The sequence below is a fragment of the Thermobia domestica genome, chromosome 4 (genome assembly GCF_964235325.1).
Source record: "Thermobia domestica chromosome 4, izTheDome1.hap1.1, whole genome shotgun sequence".
Lineage (NCBI taxonomy): Eukaryota > Metazoa > Arthropoda > Insecta > Zygentoma > Lepismatidae > Thermobia > Thermobia domestica.
Genome location: NC_137457.1, coordinates 258493793 through 258519483, shown reverse-complemented (window position 1 = coordinate 258519483; position 25691 = coordinate 258493793). Strand labels below are relative to the sequence as shown.

The 25691-nt window shown below is 36.6% G+C and overlaps 1 protein-coding gene across 8 annotated transcripts in view; it reads left to right on the top strand.

The window, feature by feature from the left end:
* LOC145684015 (sphingomyelin phosphodiesterase) overlaps nucleotides 1–25691 on the top strand; it is a 273240-nt gene that overhangs the window by 125229 nt on the left and 122320 nt on the right. For all 8 annotated transcript variants that reach the window (XM_081755822.1, XM_081755820.1, XM_081755821.1 and 5 more), the window contains one exon: nucleotides 19151–19202. The gene's annotated coding sequence lies outside the window, so the exon portion shown is untranslated. The remainder of the gene's footprint in view (nucleotides 1–19150; nucleotides 19203–25691) is intronic.

The following is a 25691-nucleotide window of genomic DNA, read 5'->3' as shown; positions in this document are numbered from 1 at the left end:
GTGATCTGAGTTAGAAAGGCGTGTTTGGTCTCATTACCCTCCACCAGCATCCCTTAAGGAACTGGAGCATGTTTTGGAGGAACAATGGTACAAAATTCCACACACCACGATTCAGGAGCTGTATACTTCCATTCCACGTCGGATCCAAGCTGTTTTGGACGCAAAAGGAGGCCCCACACCATACTAAATATGATTTTCACACTTTTGCAAACGTTTTAAATTTTTTGTCCAACCCCTGTATATTATATTAAAGACAAGAGCTACGGAAGGTATTAAACATGTCTTCCCAAGAGCTAAATTACAAGTTTTATTATTATTATTATTATTATTATTATTATTATTATTATTATTATTATTATTATTATTATTATTATTATTATTATTATTATTATTATTATTATTTTTCTCAAAGTCACTGGAGGAAGGTGCAAAAAAACGTTGGCCTGACAAACATGTATATAATAAATAAGGAAGTATGTGGAAAGGAAGTTCTGTTAACATTTGATTCAACAGAGAAAGGAACGCAGATATTGTAAAATATTTTACAAGACATTATTGGATATGTACTTTTTTATAATTAGTGGATATGTACTTTTTATAATAGTTGAGGTCATAATGAAAGGAAAATTGTTATATTTGAATGAACAGAGGAAGAACTTAAATATTGTAAAATCTTTTTCAATACTTTTTTTATTCTTTTACTCGAGATTTTTTTCATAGTTTGTTATTAAAATGCTTATACTAACATATCCTCATTTTGTTGTTCTAACAAACAAATACATGTTGCCAGTAAAATAGTTTAGATTGATCTAGCTCCTGATGTAATAACCACAGTATTTCATGTCATGATCCTCCCCTCCCCCCACTACGAAATCCTGGCTAAACGAACCAACATATGTTACCAGTAAAATAATTTAGAATGATCGAGATCCTGGTGTGATGACCACAGTATTTATTGTCACGGGTTCTCCCTTGACGAAATTCTGGCTACGTGCCTGATTCACATACTAATAGGATAATTTGTATTCTCAACAGCTACTAAGAGTTTGCCTACAACATTTCTGCCAATCCGAATTTCGTATCACAAATATGAATAACTGACCAATTCTCGATACCATGATAACGATGACGCACCAAAGTCAAAGATACTAACAATGGAAAGTGCAAGAAACTTCTATTTATAATCACATAAGAACAGAATAATTTGCATTATTAACAGCTACTCAGCCTACAATACTTCCGCCAATCTGAATTTCGTATCACAAACAGACATGAATGACGGAACACTAGAAGGTGGTCATTGTATTATAATTCGCTCTTTAATAGTAAATTTTATGCTGAGAAAATTGGTGATGTGCAGTGCATGATATCAAAACCAGTTGTCAGCACTTATTTTCAAATGAGTGTGAATGGAATGACCTGTCTATTACAAATAATTTCAAACATGTTTTATAAACTCCCCTATGGATACAAGTTTTCGGGCACTGACTAGAGAGGAACTAATTTCGCCATTTCTCTCGTAAGTAGATTATGCACATACACTCCTATGAGGGGGTACACAGGTCCCTGGTTCGATTCCACGCTGTGTGAGTTTGTAGAGGACAGCATCGTGTCAGTAGGTTTTCTCTGGGTTGTCGCGTTCTCCCATATTCTCATTCCACCGGTTCTATCACAGTCATCCACTTTCATTAATCATCCGTTTCTTTTAACGTAAAGAGCATAACCGTGAGACGTTAAATTATATTTAATTCATGTGTGCTTGTTTGCTTTTCATTCTTTCAGATATGAAATTAATATTATAAGAGATTCTGTTTGTTTCCAGAAGAGTTATTGGTGACCACCATGAGAGTCACGTAGCTAGCATTACTACATGCTCGTGTAATTCCATAGAAGGAAACCAAGCTAAGTTGAACTGTTTGATAAAATAAAAGGTGTAGCAAGTGAAACTTGCCAAGGACTGTATGGCATGTCAATGATTCAATTGAATAACTTTATACGATGGATAGTGCAAGTAGGTCAGTAGTTCAGGTCGTGGACTTGTAAAGTGATATATGAATTTACTGGAAGTTCAGTACCATTTGCTAACCTTCAAAAAGTAACGTATTATATTAATTACAATCTAGTCTAATTAGATCTAATTTGAAATGTCTTTGGGGTGTTTTTGTGGTTCTAAGGTAAATTCCTGGTGGAAGTATAGAATTCTCAGAGTCGACCTACATACGTAGAAAATTTTGGGGGACTACTTGAATTAAGGGGCATCGAATTTCGTTACAAAAAGGTAGGGTAAAGTGTACTAGGATGCGATACGTTGACCACGCCTCACTTAGTTGAACGTGTACCAACTGTGGAAATTCGTTGAGTGTAGCGCTAGGGAGTTTTATTTTATAACTAGCTGAACGTCCGGGCAAAATGAGGATAGGTGTTTCGTAGCGTGCAATGTGATTCTAACTTGTTCTCACACGTAGGCCTACCGTTGAAAAGGTGATATTTGAGGAGCTGACTAGACAAAAGCAGATTCTGATAAACTGATTTCGTTTAAAATGCTGCCCTATTATCCGAATTTCCAGGTTAACAGAATCGAAAAGAAAAAATTGACTCGTGCTTCTTTAAAAAAAAATTTTTTTTTAAATGCTAAGAAGCTTTCATCTAATCTTAAGCACAAGAAAATATATAATTTTTGTTCACAGGCTGAATTAAACGTAATTGTTTTAGTCGTATGGTTCTTCTTTTGCAATATTCTGTTCTAATGTCCAGTTTTGAAGACATTGTATGTTCCCAAATTTTTACGTTGAAAATGTATCGAATATATCAGCGGCGGCTGGTACTATATGCTGCTTGGTTATGCACCCGGATATTTTTTTTAATACTAAAGATATTTTTAAGTATTAAAGTAGTGTATCAGTAAAAAATAAACCTATGCTCTTGAGCGCAAAACAGTATTGATGCATTTCTTAAAAATTAAATTAAAAAACTGAAAGAAAGAGAGTGATTTACAAATCCAGTTGGAGGGAGCGTTGCCACTGGAAGCAGTAACATTGGGCATATGGCAGCGAGCTCCTATCTCTTAACATGAGGGAGTGGATTTATTCTTGCATTGCTGCTATCCTCCCGTATTGCGCTCTTCCAGTTGCTACTTCGTCCGCAACTGGTATATAGTCAGCTTCTATAGTAGTTAACGAATTTCTCCGCTTGGCAGCGCTTGACTCAATTGATAGATGAATGAGATATAGACGCTTGGAAGAAAGAAATTATTCACCAAACAGAAACTCGCAAAGAACAAATACGCGTCTGGTGGTAGCAGGGGTGGATACAGGCTGAATGTTTGGGGGAGGGCGGTCATTCGAAGTCAATAGATTTTATTTTACATTTATAATAAGAAGGTAAAAATTCTTGGGATAGATTTTGTATTTAAAATAAAAAATATCCTATTCTGGGGGGGGGGTATCGAGTCTCGAAGAAGAAAATGTCTTAGCTCTGTGTCGTTCGTGCGCATGATCCCGTGTTCGATTTCCGGCGGAGAGCATAAAAAATTAATATAAAAACATTCACTTTCAATACTAATCTGTCTTCTTTAGCCTAAATTGCTGAAATATTAAACTATTTTTTTCATTTTCGAAGGAAAAAATATATTTCATGCTTCTTTATAATAGAACAGCAGACAAAAATACGTAGTTACTGAAAATGAACTTTTTGTCCCTTATATTCATACAAAGAAATGCTAGCAAAATGCATATTGTCGGAGGAGAGAGGTGTTTCTGTACCCTAAAGAAAATAAAGCGGAAAATATTTGCAGTAGCGATGCTTTCTATTCACGAAAACTTCGTGAGCAGCATTTCAGATTTCAGTGATGCCATAAAAAAATTTGAAGCTCGGAAAGAACGAAGAAAGACCTTCCATTTTAAAATAATGCATAGTTTACTTAATTAAATAATTTTATTTAACTACGTGCATGAATATATGTAATTTTCTTGTTTTTTTTTTTTCTTCTGTTTGGATTCATGGCTTACAGCACATACTATATATTCGATTTATCTCTTGTTCAATAACATGAACGTAGACGGTTTGTATATACATAGTGTATAAATGTACATTGATAGTGGTTGTTTAAAAAAAAAAGGAAATAACTTATATATTAAATCAATATTAGAGAATACACTTTAATTAATAAATATACAAATGGAGAATATTCCTGAATACTTTTTGGATAAGACTCAAGAATGCTGGGAGAGGGGAAAACTTGCGCGTAACTACATACCTTTGATATTGCAACATTGCAACCAGTGCTTCTACAGACCACGAACCGCTACTGGAATAAATAGTAATGTATATCAAAAGAGCTTTATTATGGTTTAACCGAATTTTCGTTTAACCGAAGCACCACCGGTTTTATCAAATTCGGTTAACGTGGACTCTAATGGTTTTTAAACGCCAATTCCTTTCCATTCCCACCTGTAGGAGTGCTAGGACTGTATTACCTCACACTTTTTTTTTTTCAGATTGTAAGTCATATGTGTATATGAAATTGCTCCAGTACATTTTAATCTTAATTTAATTAATGGGTTTCATACGGTTCACTGCGAATGATGTCGCCCATGAGACGAGAGGAGAAATAAGGGTTTCTTGTCTCGTCTCGTTTCATAAATTTATATACAAAATTTATGACGTGATTTAAAAAAATGTAGAACTTGTGGGTATCCTTCCGTGCCACGAGAGGTTCACGGAAATGTGATATAACATTATGCCAAATTCGTTTTTAAAATATACACTAACTTGCCACCGAATTAGGCATACCTACGCATCGCAGTTGCATCAGCCCCACTCTGGCCTTAACTACGATGAACGGCGAAGTAATGACTCCATCAGCTTCTGGTGAACATCGTCTGTAGGTATTACAAGCCATGTGTCCTCCACAGCTAGTCCATGTTCACTGTTGGGGGCTGTCTGCTTTGTATAATCCTTTCCACGACATCCTACAAATGTACTGGATGCAAATTTGGACTGCGGGGGGTGGGGTGGCTCTGCCTAAATCGAAGGTCGGTAGAATATTCCTCGAAATGTGGGGTGAACAGTTGTCATGCTGTAAAATTCCCGTCTCGTTTGCATGAACCATGGTCATGGATGGGTGTACATGGCATTCAGGGATCCTTTTTCACGTATTAATGGTTCCAGTGATGCCCAACATTCCAGGCCATAATAGACCCCACCATCTTGTACTGTACCAACCTGACTGCTGGATTCATGGCTTCATGCTGTTGTTGCCAGATTCGAACTCTCCCTTTAGCACAATGCAATCGGGATCGGGACGTACCACTCAAGGGTACCTGTTTTCTACTGTTCCATGGTCCAATCTCTGGGCCTTCGAGCCCATGCAAGGCGTTCAATCTGATGACACTCTGTGAGCAGGGACAGTCGGGTAGGTATGCGGCTCCTGAAGCCAAAATGATGCAAGGAACCTCGAACTGTTCATGTACTAACAATTCAGATGGAATCCTCACTCAGCCGGAATTTGATTTGCGATAGGGTCTGGCCCCTAGTGGTTCGTAAGATACGACTCAGCCGATACAGTACTCGTTCATTGAGGGCGCAATGACTTTTGCACTGTGATCGGTCTCGGATGTCTTCCCTGAATTTGCATAATCTCGACATACCCTTGCAAATGTGGTACACGAGAACCTCAGTTGATTCGCTATCTCTGAAGTGGTGTGTAAAATGTACTGTACCTCCAATGCAGATTATTGGTACTATTATATTGTTATTTGCATTTGGTTTGGATTTAAAAAAAAAAATTAGTAATGTGTTTTCTAATTATGGAAAAAATCACTCCTAATTGACTTTATTAAATCTTGAAGTACACACTTCGTTTACTTAACGTTTAACAGGTTAACGCTGTGCCTCAAATTAATAAATAGCACATTTGTACGTAATACAGTTAATTGCTTTTTAGTCTTTGTTCAGATTTTACTAACAAAGTGCAAACCTCAACTTTGATGGCCCATACCTCAGAAACCAAAAGTCTGCACAGGAAAATATTTCACATACATACTATGAACTTTAGGGCTATTCTTGGTGCGGTAGACCTGAGTTAGATTTCCGATCAGACCTCGTGTGGATCTGTGCGTCCACGCCTCGTATATCCTTGGTCTGAAAGAGACGCTCTACTACAATCCAAAACCACCAAGTTCTATCTTCTTATTGTGCTGCCAAAATGTCTTGAGCCGTGGCAAAAATGCGAACTAAAGCTGACCCTCACACACCCACGCGTTGAGCCAATAAGGGTTCAGCTGTTGCTAAGCGAGAGAAAGCAAGTGGAATTCCTTCAGCCGATAGCAGCGCTTGCAACGGAAGACTAGGGATCAAGTCAATGTGGCATTAGTATACCAAGTTTAGTCAGGGTTGGAAGAGTTGTGTAGATTTTATACGATATATGAACCTACTATTCAAGTTCAGGCTGGGCTGTAAAAAGGATCGAAAATTCTTAATAAACTTTTTATAGTAATTAGAGATAGAGTAATAGTGTATGTATATGTAATGCAGATGAAGTTCTGAATGGAAGCTGGTACCATTATATATTTCTTTTAGTAAGCCGTTCCTCTCTTTCTCAATTATTATTTCTTAAGGAGTTTGTATTACCTTAATATAGTTAACGTGTCTCTCCGTGTATCCGTTCGTTCAGGAGAAGAAAAAAAAATGAATCATAATCATCAGTTGTGGCCAAGCTATAGAGCAGCGTTTCCCAACCCTTTTCAACTTGCGGCACACTACGGGTGTTACTTGGATTCTCGCGTTACATTTATAGATATTATTATTTGTAAATATAAAACACAGTCGCATTTTTTCTGTGATTATTGATCTCCTCAGAGAGGTTTTTCCCGTGTTAAATCATTATGCTTATTTTCATTCTATTTTATAAATAGAAAACAATTCCAGTGAAATATTGGACTCAGGTTTTTAAAAAATACGCTTTCTTTTTAAAAACTACAGTATATCCAACCTTTTACTAAGAAGGAAGATTACTAAATAACGAGCGAACAAACAAATCTCTTATACTTTTAGAATGCAAATGTAGGTTTGTCGAAAGGGTTGAATTATATTTTAAATTATCAAGTTACGAAACAATCTGCAACAATAAAGAAGCAATAATGGCCATAACAATGATAACGAATACATTTTTCAACATTAGAAATGTACAGAACAGTAACCCTGTATGAAACTTAAAATTGTAGATTCACAGTATAGGTTCATATCATGTGAAATACAAATATACATTTTCCCCTACGTTTGGCAATAGGATTGCTATAAAATTAATAACTTTGCTTCGATTCCTCGCGGCACACCAGTGGCCCATTCACGGCACACCAGTGTGCCGCGGCACACCGGTTGGGAAACGCTGCTATAGAGGGTTAAAAGACAGGAATTGAGTTCGTTGATGGAAGGTGATATTCAAGCAAGAAGTGGTAGAAATCAGCCATTTCTGGTTTTAATATTGGTCACCATAGAGTAAAAACAGTACTAGATAGTACAGTGTGGTTTCCTGCAATCGATTAAACGTCCAACGAATACCTTTAATCTCCATCCTTAACTCACTACTAAAACCAGAAACTAGAACGAGATCCGCAAGTTCCGATTTAAATATTGACCTACATTGTAAAGCAAAAACTGTAGGTATACCATATTCTCTCTTAATTCTATATTCAAACGGAAATGGCAGAAATCAACCACTTCCGGTTTTAAAGTTGATCGCTATGGAGTAGAAACGGTAATACATAGCTAAAAGCGGTTTTCTAAAATCAAACGAGGGTCCCAAAATTATTTAGGGTCTTGGTGACTCCTTTCTATGCAACAATATAATGACAGACATGTTCTTTTATATATTAGTACTGGCTGAACCCGGCGCTATTTACACAGCACACAGTTCTAATATGAGCGTAAATCTCCTTCCCACTTTTTACTATATCTGTGCAGGTCCCTTTACGAACACAAGTAAAGGACAAAAAGACTCTCAAAGGAAATGAATTGCTATAGACAAACATATAAATGTAGTATTTATTTGGTCTAGGAATTAATTCGTGCGGTTGGTACGCACACATTGAAGCTGTAGTACAAACACAAAATACATAAATACCTTAAGAAAAATATTGTCCATCGCTAGCCACCACTTTCGCCCATCTGTCAGGCAATGTACGGATTCCGTGGCGAAAGAAGTCCTCATCCTTGGAAGCGATCCAGTCAGAGACCCATGTTTCGATATCTTCTGAAGAAGTAAACCGCTGTCCAATCAAATCGTTGTTCATGCAATCGAACAAGTAGTAGTCCGAAGGAGCAACGTCTGGTGAATACGGCGGGTGGGGTAAAACTTCCCATCCGACATTTTCTAAATAGGTTTTGACCGGTTTTGCGACATGTGGGCGAGCGTTATCATGTTGAACAATAAGTTTATCATGTCTGTTCTCCCATTCTGGTCGTGTTCTGGCCAGAGCTTGCTACAAACGTATTAATTGTCGTCGATAACGTTCTCCATTCATAGTTTCACCCGGTTGCAGCAGCTCATAGTACACCACACCTTTCATATCCCACCATATGCACAGCATAACCTTTGCACAGTGAATATCTCGTTTTGGTTGTGATGGACCTGGTTCACCTGGTTTCACCCAGGCCTTTTTTCGTTTAGGGTTCTCGTAATGGATCCACTTCTCATCACCCGTAATAATTCGATGCAGAAACCCCTTTCTGCTCTGTCGTTGAAGCAGCAATTCGTAAATGGTTTTTCGTCTTTCAACGTCTCTGTCTTTCAATTCATGTGGAACCCAATGTGACATCTTTTGAATCATTCCCATGGCTTTCAAGCGTTTGGAGACTGTTGTTTGATCAACGCCTAATGCTGCTGCAAGTTGTTCCTGCGTTTGACACGAATCCTGCTCGAGCAATGCTGTCAATTCTTTGTCTTGAAATTTTTTTGGCTGTCCAGCTCGCTCTAGGTCTGCCAAGCCGAAATCACCACTTCTAAACCGTGCAAACCACTTCTGACACGTTCGCTCAGCTAGAGCATGGTCACCATACACTTCCACCAAAATACGATGACTTTCAGTCGCACTTTTCTGCATGTTAAAGTAATGCAGCAGGACACCCCGCAAAAACACTTTATCAGGCACAAATTGCGCCATGTTCACTTAACTACAAACTGGTGTTGTTGACGCTTTAATCCACTGCCCTATACTACGAACGATACGCGATGACAGGGGTTTGCAACACATGTGTGGATACACGGAACTGTGGGACGCTCCGTTCGTTGCGCCATCTCTTGTCCACCTGCACGAATTAATTCCTAGACCAAATAAATATATAGAATGTTGGGGGAGTTTGTCGTAAACTTGGGTAAGTGATCAATAATACCAAATGCGAATATTTTTTCGCCTTATAATTCCATATCCGAGGGGCCGCGGTGGTAGAGGGTTCACCTCTGGTGCTTGGGGCCCTTGGTTCGATCCCAACTCTCACCAAGTGAGCATCGTGGTGAACAAACACCGTGTGCGTGGGTTTTCTCGGAGTTCTCCCGTTTCCTCCCACTCCACTTTCTTCATTCCATCATTTCATTCATTTCTTATCATCACCGTCTCCTAGCCGGCGTAACGTGGGACGTAAAACTTAAATATTTCATTTCAATTCCATATCCGAATACGCCTCATTGTGGGTCCACAAGCCTTCGAAGTTGTCAGCTTGCAGTAGGTTTTGTCATTCAGATTAAAGCAAACCGCCTGAAATGTCCATCAACCCGCTATACGTAGCTCCTCCACTGGTTGCCTTTCACAAGGGTTTCAAGCTAGTGGCAGTATTAAACTAATAGGGCCAAAACGACGACAAAAATGTGGAATGGAAAAATAAAGACGTTTATATATATATATATATATATATATATATATATATATATATATATATATATATATATATATATATAGATATATATATATATATATTGAATGAGAACTGGCAAATTACACAAATTTTGCAATCGACCAACGAAAACGACACGCTTCTATCACTTGTATTTTCGACATCTCATTGTCGAAAGGATTGGCCACAAATATATAAACTTTTTCTATTATTTTAATATATAGATACATAATACATTGCTGAAAGCGGGGCCTTAATCCAGTAAAAGCCCTTTGTGTATTACATTGGCTTGCCAGTGGCAACCCTTGAGGGAGGTCACATCAGTGAAAAGTACAATTGTGTCTCTGCAAGCTAAAGAAAGGAAATTTACGTAATGTCCTTATTGATGTATAACAACGAGAGAGGCATTAGTTATGCTTTCTTCTCTTTCCTTGTAGCGATAAAAATGTAATATTTACTGATGTAACTTCCCTCACAAGCTGCCATAGAGGCTTCTCATATTTTAATATGTGATTTGAAATGTGAATATGAATAGTGTATGCTGCAGTAGGCAGTGTCTGTCTATTCGTTGCGTAACTTTGAGGCCAAGGACATAAATAATAAAACAATAGTGAATTTTATTAGGTGCTTCTTAATGAAAATAGATTTAAATTTTAGGCGTGTTGCGTGTATTGTCGAGTGAATACTTAACATATTGTGGTGTATACGTATTTGTGTTCAGAATGAAAATTAAAAACTTATTTTTTCTTTGCGTGAGGCTAATGAAACCTAGACGGACTAACTTTCTGTTCTTAAATATATTCTTATACGAAGTCAGAGCCATTTCAGTTTTGCTCTAACTTTCATCCTGTACGTGTATTACTACTCAGCTAGGATTACTGCTCTGTGTTCATTAGCTTGGTGACTCGAAAAATCAAGTTCAATCCTAGAGCAGTTTGTTTATAGATTTCGTGTTTAACCCATTCCGGACGGGGCTTTTAATTCCTGATTTTTCCCTGTAGACGACGGTTTTTTGGCATATTTTAAAAATTCGTAGAAAATACAGTTTTCAACACAATGCTATTTATTATACCATTTTATAAACTACAAAACTTCCCCTTTACACAGGTGTGTAACATTCAACACTTGGTATACATTTTCTAACTTTTTACTGCATATATATATATATATATATATATATATATATATATATATATATATATATATATATATATATATATATATATATCAATTACGCAATGCGAGAAAAATTTTTACAATGTAACAAAAACTACAAAAATATCCTATACGCATGTAATATGTAAGCTATAGTTGGAAAAGAGCCACAAAATACACAATGTGAGAGTTTCAACAATGATACTTGTTATGTCCACATGGAAACTCGAAAATCATAGGTAATTATCCTGTGTGTGAAAAAGTTCAACAACTTCTTCGCCATTTTCACTAGTAAAGGCAAAAACTGTGTGTTCCTACAAAGGTGTAATTACAGCTCAGTTGTGACAAAAACTGAACACACACGCCACCTAGCGCTTGGAATCCGAATCACGTACTCACGATTAACAAATACACGAAACGAGGTGCGAGCGTCGCCCATCGTTTCATTGCTACAAAAAAGAATTGTACAGTGCGAGCATAGCTCGCAGCCCGTCTACAGGGACAAAACATTCACTGCGAGCTATGCTCGCAGTCCGTCCGGAATGTGTTAACCAAACTACGTACAAGGGTGAATCAAATATAAACGGGATTTTTATTTTTTATTTAAATTCATTTATTGAATACCACAAGGTACTTATAATTTATTTTTCCACATAGTTTCCTCCTTTGCAAATGCATTTGTCCCAACTTATCGGCAGCTCTTTGATCCCTCGTCGTAAAAAGAACAGGGTCGTGTCACCAGCCAGTTGCGCACGAACTCATCCACACTCTCGTCATCTTCAAATCGTTGCCCTCCTAGAGCTTCTTGAAGCGGTCCGAACAAATGGAAATCGCAGGGCGATAAGTCCAGGCTATAAGGAGGATGTTCAAGTGTAGTCCAGTGCATTTCCTGTAGCTTCGAGACAGTTCGAGCTGCAGTATGGGGTCGCGCATTGTCGTGCAGGAGAAGGATTTGTCGAATCGATTGGTCTCGTCTTTTGCGGCGATATGCAACTCTCGCCTTGTTCAACAGCTCGCAGAAGTATTCAGCATTTATTGTGCGTCGCTCATGTAAAAAGTTACTCGTCGATCGTCGTCAATAATGCCTTTAATCACACAAAATGTTTTCGTCCGTAATGCTTGTCAAGAGGACGGCGATCGTGTTGCTGATTTTCCACATGTTCTCGTCCTTCCTTGAACTTTTTATGCCAGACACACACACACACGTTCTTGACAATGTTTGATCCCCGAACTGTGCAGTCAATCTCTGGCAAATTTCTGCCGCTGTAACTCCTTCATGAGCAAGAAATTTTATAATTATGCGTTGCGCAATGGAGGGGTGCACCTGTTGTTCCGACATCATGAGCGGTACTGACGAAATAGTGGGAAATATCTAACAGGACGCTCTCTCCACTCCCAGCGGTCCCGCCTAAACATAGCAGAAGCGCGCGGCCAGTCCTACCAACTGTTGATGTTCAGGAACAAAAATCCCGTTTATATTTGATCCTCCCTCGTATTATTATCATTATTCTTTCTTGTTGTTGCTGCTTTACGTCGTACGTTTATGACCAGTAGAAAAGAATTTTAAGCATGAAATAATGGTAAAATTATTATAAACCATTATCCATATTTTAGACTTTGCCACACAACCGTTACGCCATATGCTATAAACTAAGATATCTTTTCTCTTAATATTCATCTCCACCATTTCCTCTATTATTATTAAATTTTACTGAAAGTCTTGGCCAAGTGTGTAGTGCATGTTTTCTGCGCAAATGGCACCAGGTTCGATTCTCGGTAAGCCTACCTGTAGTCGATATAAACTCGAGGAACCTTATATAAATTTGGTGCAGAAAACAGGCGTTAAACTTTAAACTTGAATCAATCAATTAACACGTCAGATTAATCGACTACAGTCTAATAGCCAGCGTGCTTGCGATTGGTGCACGGGGTCTCGAGTTCGATTCCCGATGCAAGAGCTTTGACATTGGAACACATTACGGTTGTTCAGATTCCACCTCAAACTGTAGGTTAGGAACATGTCTCACAGGTCTCAGTGCTGAAAAGAGACACTATATTATATCCAAGCAACTAGCCAACTATGACAGCCTTAAATAATAATAATAATAATAATAATAATAATAATAATAATAATAATAATAATAATAATAATAATAATAATAATAATAATAATAATAATAATAATAATAATTGTAAATCTTAATTTGATCAAAATAGTTCACTATTTGCGTTAATATCGGTACTGCAAACCACAGATTTTAAAACACTTCTTCTAAATAGTAACAGGCAAGATAGGCTATATATATAAAAAAGATTCGATCCGGAACACTTGTAAAGTAGTTATTAAGTTGTAAAATAATTGTAAAGGATAAAACCTACTTACTAGAAGAAATAAATAATGGTAGAGGTTCATTTCAGAACATCATGACTTGAGATAGGAAAGTATTATTATTCTACCTGTATATTCAGTTTCAACAGCATTTTTACTGATAAAAAATGGTACAGAGAGTGTTTGAAAAGAAAAACTCTGGGAAATGAATTTTCTCATGTAATAATAATAATAATAATAATAATAATAATAATAATAATAATAATAATAATAATAATAATAATAATAATAATAATAATAATAATAATAATAATAATAATAAATAAATAAATAAATAAATAAAAACATAGGTGCACAAACGCGCCGTTTCAGAGTTATAGCCCACCGGAAATTGGTCTGGATATTTCAAAAAAGATCAGATCTTCAAAAAGAAATGTCGATGAAGGTCGGATGAAAAAACGTAGTAGTCACCTTATTCCTAGATTCTATTAATGTGTCAGTGGATATAGAATATATGCCAATTTTCAGTTCCTAATCTATCATTTTTATTCTAGGAGACCTCATCGATCTCCTTTCGTACTTCGAGACTAACCTTGTTGGCGCCCCTGTTCTACATCCACTGATACGTTAGTTGAATCTAGGCTCGAAATATGTACAGTAGGCTCTCAGCTACCTGGCTTAATGTAGCGGAAGGGCAGGCCAAATAACAAAAAATGCCGGATAGGCCGGAGTTCTATACTGCCTACTCATACCGTTAAAAATACACTGTTTATACCAAAACCCACTGTTATTCATATTTTCTGACCTCTTAGATCAGTATTAAAAAAAAAAAAAAAATATTACAGAAAATGGAAGTGGAAGAATAAAAATATTGTACGCATTTTAAGTTAAATTTTAATATATTTAACTTAATTGCAAGACACATAAAATAGTGTACTCTGTACGTACACACAATTTTAACATAAATAATACATTAATATAAAACATAGGCCTAATTCTTAAAAGAATGATTTTACTCTTGCTGCTGAAAGAGACGCTAAAATAAATCAAATCAATTACGAATTAACCTTCCGTTTGCTCTCAGAATTGTATTTATTTTCGGAGTCCTCATCTAATAAATGTTAATGAGCATGTTCTTCTATTTTTCTTCTTCATTATTTTAAGTTAGCTTTTTTTATAGTTGGTCACACAATTTTCAATTTTTTTAAAAATGAAATATTTTCTACATTGCGGAGGCGTGGTTGTATTTATAAGTAACTATACGTATAATACAGCCTTGATCTAAAGGTAATTTCAAATTCTGCATTAAAGTGTCGTATTGTAAACTTGGAAAGTTTACTCAATGGCGGTCAGGGTCCTTGTGTCGTACGCGCGCAGTTGACCTCTGGTTGCAACGAATTGTGGACAGTTGGGTGTTGAGGTTGAGTCTGTCATCCCTTTGGCTTGGCTGTTAATCAGGTCAAGAGCCAAACGAACGACATGCTGATGATGGTTCAGTGGACAAGAGAGAATCCGTTAGCGATTGTGAAACTGGCGGTGAAAGGAGCCTCATGTGAAGTGGATTGAATATTAATGACGCTTATCGAATTCAAAAGCGTGCTGTTTTCTGTTAAGAGCTTCCCGATTCACTATGTAGCTGGAGTTCTTATTTGAGGTAAAGTGCTAATATTTCGTTTACATATCCCTTTGCTAGAATGCAAAAATTCTAAATAGTCATAGGGAGATCTGCATGGATGTATCCACATCAATAGATAATTCTCTCCGAATATAATTTTATTTCGTTTGCAGATTTTCGCTATCACTCTTCAAAGTATTATGCCTACGCTCTAGCCGCGTTGACTGGCATTGATGGTTACGCCTCACTGCAACAGTATATATATATATATATATAGGCACGGATCCAAGAGGAGGGCTATAGGGATGTAGCCCCCCGTAATGCTCAGGTGTACAGGGTTTCAATCCTACTTTCTTTACACTGAATAAAGCGGCCAAGTATGGTTTAGCCCCTCTCTTGATCATATCCTGGATCCGCGGGGCTGTATATACAGGGTGGCCCAAAAGTAGGTATACACTCTTGCATTGGTCAAGTATAACATTCTAGTTTATGGGTTTATTTGCTTCTACTCTTCCGAGCTTAAGATATAAGTAAAAACACATTAAGAACAATAAAGAAATTAAATCTACCTGATGGATAATAGTAAGAAATGATATAAAATGCAATGAGCTGATTAATACAGTACTGTATACCTATATATATTACTTAATTATAATATGTTTGCAATGTTCAAGAAGCACACAACACATCTAGCTGTAACCAGGAACGGGAAGGAACTTAATATATCCTTAATCGGTATTGTAAAAGTTTAGTTGTATAAATTATATATTTTCTTGCGTAATATTATCTATAGTACCTTCCAAAAGGAACACTTAAAAAAAAAATTAAACCCTCCCGGGCTATTTCTAGGGCGCGAAAAAAACTATATGACCGGGTAAAAGAGGATCTCTGGTAACTCAAATCAGGAATATTTCGATTTTCTCTGAACACTTCCAGCAAAAGAGTCGGTTCTGTATATTGGAAAATGGGAAGGAGAGCCGCGCAGTCAGGATTCAGTTGACAATAAAAAATTAACAGTTTCTTAAGTATTCCTTTCCTTTTTTTTAAAAAAAAGGAAAGAAGGCAATTATGCTCGATTTGGCCAAGATATTAGATCGTAAGTGGGTGTAATTTATGTCTGATTTAGCGCTAAGATGTTAGATATGGTTTCACTGGGTGATAACCTGGCGTACTATAGGATCGCGAAATAATTTATCAAGGTTATGCTTAAATCTATAATAGATCTATAAATAGTATTACTTTTAGTTAATTTTTTGATGAGTACCAGCGTTTTCTCTTACCTTAGGAATTTGTGACATAATATTTCGAATATTGTCTAACAGCGTTTCTCAAATTGTGATCCTTGAGATCTGCTCTTGTGGTCCTCTTAGATTGATTATTAGTCCAAAAAGAAAGAAAAAATCAGGACAATCGTGTATCACACACTATGGTTGAGAATTTCAAACAAGTATAGATTATACGAATTTTAATAGCTTATAGGTATAAATGTATTATTGTTAAACATTTTTTGATATCCTTTAATTATTACAAAAAATAATGTACAGTAGAACCCCTCTAATCCGTCACCTTTGGGACTAGGGTATGGTCTGAACGCAAAAAAGGTCGGATTATCAGAAACTACAGAAGATGTATTGTCGTAACGCCCACATCGAGTTCCTTGGCTTTTTTTTTTTTTTTTAGGTTACCCTTTGTCCAATCTTTGTAGCACTGCTAGTTTTTCATTTAAAAAAAGAGTAACGTGTTTACGTTTCACTCCTGACATGTTGAAAAAAAAAACTGTACTGTAACGAACTCAGAAGAACACTCGTAAACCAACGAACGGTAAGCACTAAAAGCTGCACAGTACAATACAGTATAGAAAACACGCACAGCGAAAGAAATGATACAAGAGATGACGGAGCACTAAAGTGGATAAGTAACAGCAAGTAAACAACAATGCCGCCACGGCAGTGAACGACAGTGGGCCTCTTGAGTCACCGATTAGTCTGGTTAAGTTCGACTCGAGCACAGTCGGATCAACCGGAGTGGCTTCCCAGCCAAGGATGGATGAGGGGTTCTACTGTACATTTTTATTAATACTACTATAAAACTAAGGAAATTTAGGTATTATCATTTTTAAAATGTAAGAGTACTGACATTATTATATATTCAAAACAGCGCCATAACTTACATTTTTTCTGGGGGGGGGGAGAAAGCATTAATACGCGTATTTGGCCCCCTAGAAAAAGTTGTTTTTCTGAATCTTGGGCCCCCTCTTTCCATCTTTCTCTTACTCTTTATGGGACCCCGGAGCGTGTGGTCCCTGTGGTCACGCCAAGGTCTACGGGGCCGTTAGTTACGCCTAGGCCCGTTGCATACATGGCAAATTAATTAAGGGGGACAATATTGACAAGTCTCAAAGCCTACAAATAAATATTATTTATAGGGCCTCTAATAGTAGACATTTTTTACTGAAATGGACCCATGACTCATTTTTGTTTTATTTACCTATTGTGTGCTGTTTATGTAATGTAGTGAACCTGTTTAATGCTCCATTTATAATTTCATGTTCGTATCGTATATGGAGTAAAAAAATTTTGTCCTGAAATGATCCCCCCTCCAACGGCGGGGTGCTTCCCTGGGGAGCAGTTGCCCCTTCTGCCCCCACAAGTCACGTCCCTGATTCAAAAATGATATAATTTGTTTCTAGGTTGACAAGAGTAGGGTGGTCCGTAGAACACTCTGACTAATAAAAGTATGTATAGTAATGAATATGTAACCAATTGATTTTTACAGAATCGATTGAGAGAGGGAACGCTGGCTCAGTGATAGAGCGCTCAGGGGTTCCTGGTTTGATTCCCGCTGGTGGAAAATTTGTAGTGAAAATCGTGTCCGTGAGTTTCCTCCGGGTTCTTGCTTCATCCCCATTCTCATTCCACCAATTCTTTCATAATTCACTTTCTCTAGTTCATCCATCTTCTTTAGCCTAAAGGGCAGTGCCATGGGACGTGCAATTAGAAATTTAATTTTCAGAATCGATTGAGAAAATTCAATTGAAGAAATAGGATGATAGTTGGCTACATGTTTTTACTTCTTGAATAACTTGATTTTTTTTGGTGCTGATTGATTGATTTTGAGTTTTACGTCCCGTTCAGCAGCGAGGCTATATGAGACGTGAACCTACTGATTAACGTGGAATCCGAACCACATGAGCTCCCGCCGGGATTTTTTTTTGTGCTGAATGAAAGTATGTAAAGTTAAGGTAAATAATTCTGTATGCAAGACATGTATGGTATATTGGATATATGATTATGCAATGGCAAATTTTTCCGATCTACCTAATATTTGTATCTAATATTAGAATGTAAAGAATGCTTTCAAAGTAAGTCACTGGAGGGCCCCAAAGCCAGGGGATAATTTTGCGATAGGGGGAAGGGAGTGTAAAGCCAGTTTCACTGCCATTGCCGATGACACTTCCCTGTTGTAGAACTCTAGACCTGCCATAAGTTAAGACTCTGACTTATGTCATTTTGACCTTATCGGCATATTCAAACAAATTTATAGACGCATGAAGGTCTACAATCAAAGGAGAATTGATATTTAATTGCGTCTTAAATTTTTTATGTCTTATTAGAAAACGAACGTATCTTCTGAATCATTGCTACACAGCAGTTATATTTTTCTTCCGTCTTCTTCTTTTTTACATTATTACAATAGTGGAATTGAAAGCAAATTTGGTATTTTATAGAGTCAGTATACCGATTACAGTGCATTTTGGCAATGCTAAAGAACTATGAAGAATTGGTATTACAAGTATAATATTGTAGTTAACCATTTATCTATGTGTATTCGATAAATTAATTGATTTATTGGAGTTTAATGGGACGTCCGCAACGAGGCAATTTGATATTCGATGAAGATTGCTTTTGTTGATATGTTATATTCAAACATGAGAGTTTTTTTTCTACCGCAGTGAGCGTTCTCCATAAAATCAAATCAAAATAGATTGTCATATGTTCATCTGAAACATATGAATAGATTATATACCTCCTCTCAATATTTCATATTGGTAAGCTTCTGTTTAAACATTCAAAGAATTCTGTGAATGTAGAGGCTTTGTTTCTTTTTAAGCGGTAAAAAAAACTATAAATGCTATTTATTCATGATTTGTTTCTACTTTTCAGAACGAGCCTCAATGATTACTTTCCTGCCGTGGCCGTTTATTTGACTACAATTGTAAGTAAAGATATTTATTTTGTAACTTAGTTACCTTAATTATAGCAGAAATACAGTGATACCTTGGAGTGTGAAGTTAATCCGTTACAGAACACCAGTCCGAGACAAGTTTTCTACCCTTTAAAATAATAGAAATTGGAATAATACATTCTTGGATTCTACGAATTCAATTTTTCAAAATGATTTTAACAGTTAATACACTGGATTTTAAGGTAAATTATTAAATGTAACGTTACCGTATTTAAGGTGTTTAAGAATAAAAACTAAAACAGGCGCAATTGCATAAAATTGGCACTGAAAATCACACGAAACGCTTTCATTGTAGCTTCCAACAAACAAATCTGAACGACAAAGCGTAGGCTATAGGAAACACGGAGGAAACGTAAGCACAAGCGCACACGAACAACGTGCTGCACATTTGGATTCTGGGCCAAAATTTGCTCAGATTTTTCGTTGCGATTCCAAGTTCATAGAATTTTGTGCCGTTCGGATTTCCGAGCCGATACTATAATTGAAGCGCTTAGAGGATAAAGGTGTTAGGCCTATCTTACATTTTATGAAACGTTGCATTCTGGTGGTTCATACACGTGTTATATGTTAATCATGCTACGTAACACATTATTTAGTGAGTCCTCGTCTGATCACAGATATTTAGAAACGATGAAGGCGGTATGTTAACGGATAAAGTTATGAAAGTCAATTTTTCCGTCATATTCGATTTGTTACATAACACTTTTATCCTCTAAACGCTTCAAATGTAAGTGAGTAATTTTGGGGGGAAAATGAAACTGACAAGTGATTGCTTCCCCTGTACTGACGGGTTAGAAATGATCAGTTTTAGAGTACCTTATCCAAACAGCCGAGATCGAAATAACGTTATACTTTTGCAATAAAGCAGATTGGGGGCACGCTGGCCCAGTGGTAGAGCGCTCACTTCTGGTGCGAGAAGTCTGTAGTTCGAGATCTAAGAGTTTGTGATGGAGAACATCGTGTTCGTGGGTTTTCTTGGCCACATTTTCATTTCACCACGTAATCACTGACCGTCATTAACTATTCGCCTTCCTTAGACTAAAGAGCATACGCGTTGGACATAAAACTATATATATATAATGTGTGTGTGTGTGTGTGTGTGCTTTTGAAATTCCTCAGTTGTTCTGATTTAATACTTTCTTCCCTCGTTTGAGTTCTTGATTGAAATATATCCTGGTATAAATTATGAACATCTATCAATTATAGGCTGCTTGATAACTGTATTTAATGTTCTAGTTAATTGTATTTTGCGCGTCATAAAATATCAGTGGCACTTTTTCTCGTCCTCTCGTTACGGGCACCCGTAGATAATCTATATTACCTGGACTTTTAATGTGCTGTATTACTGCAGAATCCATTCCTTTGATTATTAAAGATTAAGATACTAATTATTGCATTTATCTACGAGGGGCATACTGAAAGTAATGAGCAACATTTCCTCTGTATGAAATGAATCTACTATTTTAGGTTCTTTTTTGATCCTATTTTTCAAATTGAATCATGAATCATGTTATATTGTAAAGTTCTTGTGGTAATATTCATGAAAAGGTAATACATGTCCGAAGGGCTGTTCCTGGGTAATGTTTGTTCAGTATATCGGCTCCTATTAGTGTTGTTTCAGTCTTTTAATAATGCAGTTGTGTACTTTTAAATTCAAGTAGCTCATGAATTGCCGATGTAGAGTCAACACCGAAAATTCTACAGTCCTATCGGAATCACGGGCACCAAAACAACGTACGCTAATCATACGGATACACACGAGTACTGCCGATCATTTTCCCGTGACCAATTCAAGCTTAAGAAACCCGAAAACTATCGGCGAGGAAATAGAATTATATTACTGTATCTATTCCATCATTGAACAATCCAGCCGAAATAATAATAATAATAGTAATAATAATAAAATGTGTTCGTGTCGCGCCGAAAATAAAAAGCAATGCATTTAAACATTAACGTGTTCTTCCGTCAGCATTTGTAATCTTTATAAAAGAAGAATCCTGACGGATTGATTGATCAAGACCGAGAACAAACTGCTTAGCTAGAAACTTGAAATTTGTCAGTGCATAAGAGTTGGTAATTTTGGATTGAAACAAAGGATTCTTGGAAATTCTACGTGGAAAAAGGATAAATGGGGTTGCGGTTAAAGATGTCCATATCTTGGAATCCCTTGCGGTTAGAGACGTGATGTTAGGTACATATTTGGACTTTTAATTTAAAATAATTAAGCACATGTTTGAACATTTTTGATTTTGATCGAGAAAGGAAGAAAAGAGCTGAAAATTCGACATGGAAGGGTGAAATGAATGTTGTAATTATTGTAATAAGATGTCCATATCTTGAAGCCCCTTAAGGTTAGAGACACGATTTTAGGTATGTATTTGGACTTTTGATTTATTAAACACGTGAAAAGAAAACTTTGAGTTTTACGTCCCACGATTTTGCCGGCTAGGCTAAAGGAGACGGTGATTTGAGAAATGAATGAAATGGTGGAATGAAGAAAATGGGTTGAAACGAGAGAACCCCGAGAAAACCCACGCACACGTGTTTGTCCATCACAAAATTCGCTTGGCGCACCGCAAAGTTCACACGGTGTTTGTCTACAGAACCCCATGCACCAGAGGTGAATGCTTCATCACTGAGCCACTGCGAACCTTATTAAACACGTGGTTCAGCGGACCTAGAAGAGAAGAAAAACGTGGAATTCATTCGCTAAGCTGCCCATACGAGCTGTTCGAATTTCGTGCGAGAGTTTAGAGGAATTCTGTATGAAAGACACATGAAGAAGAACGCAAAATATTACCCTCAATAACATGTGGGAGCATATGCTGGTGAAGAATAAACAGCCTTCTTGTGGCTAAATAGCGTTACCGCCTTCAATGCAAGAGTCCCGGAATCGATTCCCGCTGGGAGTTTTGTAGTTCAGATCTCACATTAAGTTGCACGTCCACGTTTGATATAGCTTTGATGCTGAAATGAGATGCTAAACTCGCAAACCATCACACGGCGATTAATGAGACATTGACTCGTTCATAAAATCATAGTTAAGGGAATCTGAATGAATAATTAAAGACTCGCTGTAGAAAACAGTGTAAGTGCCGAAAACAATAGTTACTGTAACAGTAGAGACAAAAGATAGTAAGTTGTGCCCAAGCGACACGAAATAGAAAATATTATTGCTTAGAAATACAACCTAGCCTATAACGAAGCATGAAACTCTAAGGCATAAACGTATTAAAATAAATAAATAAAATAATTAAAACAATTACAAGGTGGCACTTACATTGTTTTCTACAGCGAGTCTTCAATTGTTGAAAAAATAAATACGTATTCGAATGTAAATAATAGAATAATAGACTGTATCTGCAATGAATAGTTTATAGTTAGAAATTACATTTTGGTGAAATTAGTAAAATATTGCCGCAGAGTCTTGAGAGAGCTAAAAGGGAATGAAGGAAAAATATCAAAAGATATTTCAAGAAAATGGAAAAATCTTAAATGTTTATTATCATTTTATGAATATTTCTTTTAGTTCAGTGTAGAAGAAAATAATAAATAATGTTCTGTAGATTGATGAAATATTAAAAACTTATTAAAACATGGTCGCTTACTCTGAGGGAAGAACATAGACTGAAAGTATTTGAGAACAGGATCCTGAGAAGAATATTCGGACCCAAGAGGAACGAGAATGGGGAATGGCGGAAGCTTCATAACGAGGAACTACATAGTTTATACGGTTTACCCAACATTGTTAGGGTCGTCAAGTCTAGGAGGCTTAGGTGGGCAGGTCATGTAGCTAGAATGGAAGAAAGTAGAAACGCTTTCAAAGTCTTGACTGGTAGACCCATAGGAAAACGACCATTAGGAAGACCTAGGCGCAGATGGGAGGACAATATTAAGATGGATCTCGCAGAGATAGGAATACAAAGTAGAAACTGGATGCAATTAGCTAAGGATAGAAGTCAGTGGAGAGCTTTTGTGAACGCGGCACTAAACCTCCGGGTTCCATAGGCCATAGAGTTAGTTAGTTATTAAAACAGTTTGTAAGAATTTTACCTTTCGTTTTTCATTCACAGGTTTTTTCATTTAATTTTTTTTCTCCAGGAATTATTAATAGCGTATTTAAAATCGCAATCAAAAGTTTTGTGTTCATGTTTTGTTCCATAATTAGTTTATTTCTATTTACAACTAGTAATAAAACGTGACAACTAATGTAGTGATTACCGCTTGCCAACAATTTCTTTTAACCACTCATCGATTGGTCGCAAAATGTTTATTCCGCAATATCGATAGTAATCTACAGTTGGCGTGTCAGAAATTGTGTAAGTTCTGCTTCAGTTTGTGTAATATTTTTTCACTTTGAAACTGAGTAATAGAAGTTGGAGAAGAATATGAGAAAAAAATCCTCACGACATTAGGTAGAACAGAAATAGGCTAGACAGGAATTCCTTTTTCGCTTAAATCTAAGGTGAGATAGCGATGAGTAGGAGTGCGCACGAGACAAAAGTTGAGAGTATCTTGTCTCGAAATGTGTATTGGAAAAGCCGTCTCGCCTCGAACATCGGCACGAAAATTCTGTCTCGTCTCGTCACGTGCGCAGCCCTGGAGATGACATAAATTGCCAGCAGGGCTATATTAGCGAAACAGGAATAGCCCAGATAGAAATTATTAATTCCTGTACTTGAACGAGAATTAAAAAAAAATATATATATATATAAAAATTCATAAATTAGGGATGTCCCAGTATATTGTTCTATTAAATCTGTAAGTATATTTTAGTTCAGGAAATAGAAACCTTCCTATTTCTGCGAGGGGTTTCCACAATTTATGTTTCAAAATGCAAATAAGTTCGTTGTATCTGTCTATGATTTTCTCCCTTGTTCTTTGCAGATTTTTTTTTTTTTAAAGTTATGTATCACGTTTATAAATGTTATTGCATTTTTCTTTCGTTTTTGATGTATATTATTCATTTAGTCTTGTTCTGTTGCTTGTCTAAGGTCTTTGAGTTCTTTTATTCGTACACCATGTTCGGTAAGAGCGAATGCGTAACCAAGTTCAGTTCAACTCTTTTCTATAACCAATTGAAGGGTAAGGGGAAAAAACGGAATGTCCATGTATGTGTTTTATCGGGTGCTTTGTAGTATCTGTTGGTTATTCTTGGCACTATTTGACTGTATATGCCATGTATGCGTAGATGTAGAAATGTCCATGTAAAAAGGGGCAAAATATCTAATAACCCTATTCTTTTTACGCGGTTTTCAATATTAAAACGCCGTTTTCTCGAAAATGCAGTTTTGTGACATTCCTTCTTTTTTTCCTTTACCCTTCAATTGAAGATATTCACAAACTTAAGTAACGGTTGGGAAATAATATTCTGAAAAATGTTTCCTTGACTTTTCATTTTTGCTAATTCGTTATTTAAATAGAAAGATTTGTTGGGGAAAATATTTCAAATCAAGGGTACTCTGTTTTCAGTGGTGCTATTCAGTCGGTTCGCGCCTGTTCCCTACAACCGGTTGTTAAAATATTTCGAGTTTGGAAAACCATTTATTACCTCAGACATAACAGTAAATTTTATCCACTTATACCCACGAACAGGTAAATTTCAGTTTATCTTTGTTTTTACAAATTCTTAAAGCTACAGGATTAAAAATACGATCTATCAGAACAAGATTAAGCGTTTATTTCTTGATCTCAAATGCTCAGATATCAAGAATGAGAATAATTGAGATCATATGAGTGTAGTGTGAGAGTTATTTATATTTGAAAAGCATACATACCATTATCGACAATTGTTGATCCATTGTTGGATTAAGGTCTTTCCAATACTTTTTGGTAACCATCTATCTCGGATAATTCGTTTCCAAGATATTCACATTGCTAACTTACCTAATTTCGTGACACCACCTTGTATTAGGATGCTGTATAAGTTTCTTCTTGCCACTTATGGTATCTAGTAAAATTTTGCTTTGGTCTACCTTATATGATTGTTTTCTTGAGAGATTTATATCTATCTGTTTATCTACTCTCTCTCTTATTGTGTCTCAAAAGTCCTCTGACATGGGGTAACTCTGTTATTATCAAAGTTACAGCAAAATGTAAGAGGGGAGACCATCTCCAAATATGATGTTTTCAATCTAAAGTGAAGGAATTTTTTTTTTTAAATCGGACGAGCTGTTTGGGCTGTACACTCTTTATTCGGCCAATGTTAAATGAAAATGCAACCTTGCCATTTAACTGGACCCACAACATAATTGAATGAAGTTACTGTCTTTTCCGCTAACGTGTCAATGACCAACTCCCATTTCAAACACGTCACCATTGACGGAAAAATATCGTCAGGTCAAAACGTTACACAGAAAATAGCATCCGGCATATGCACCGACGTACAGATCAGAGCGGAGCGGTCTCTGCGCAACGGGGATCCTCACAGATGAGGAATACCATGTGAACTTTCCATCT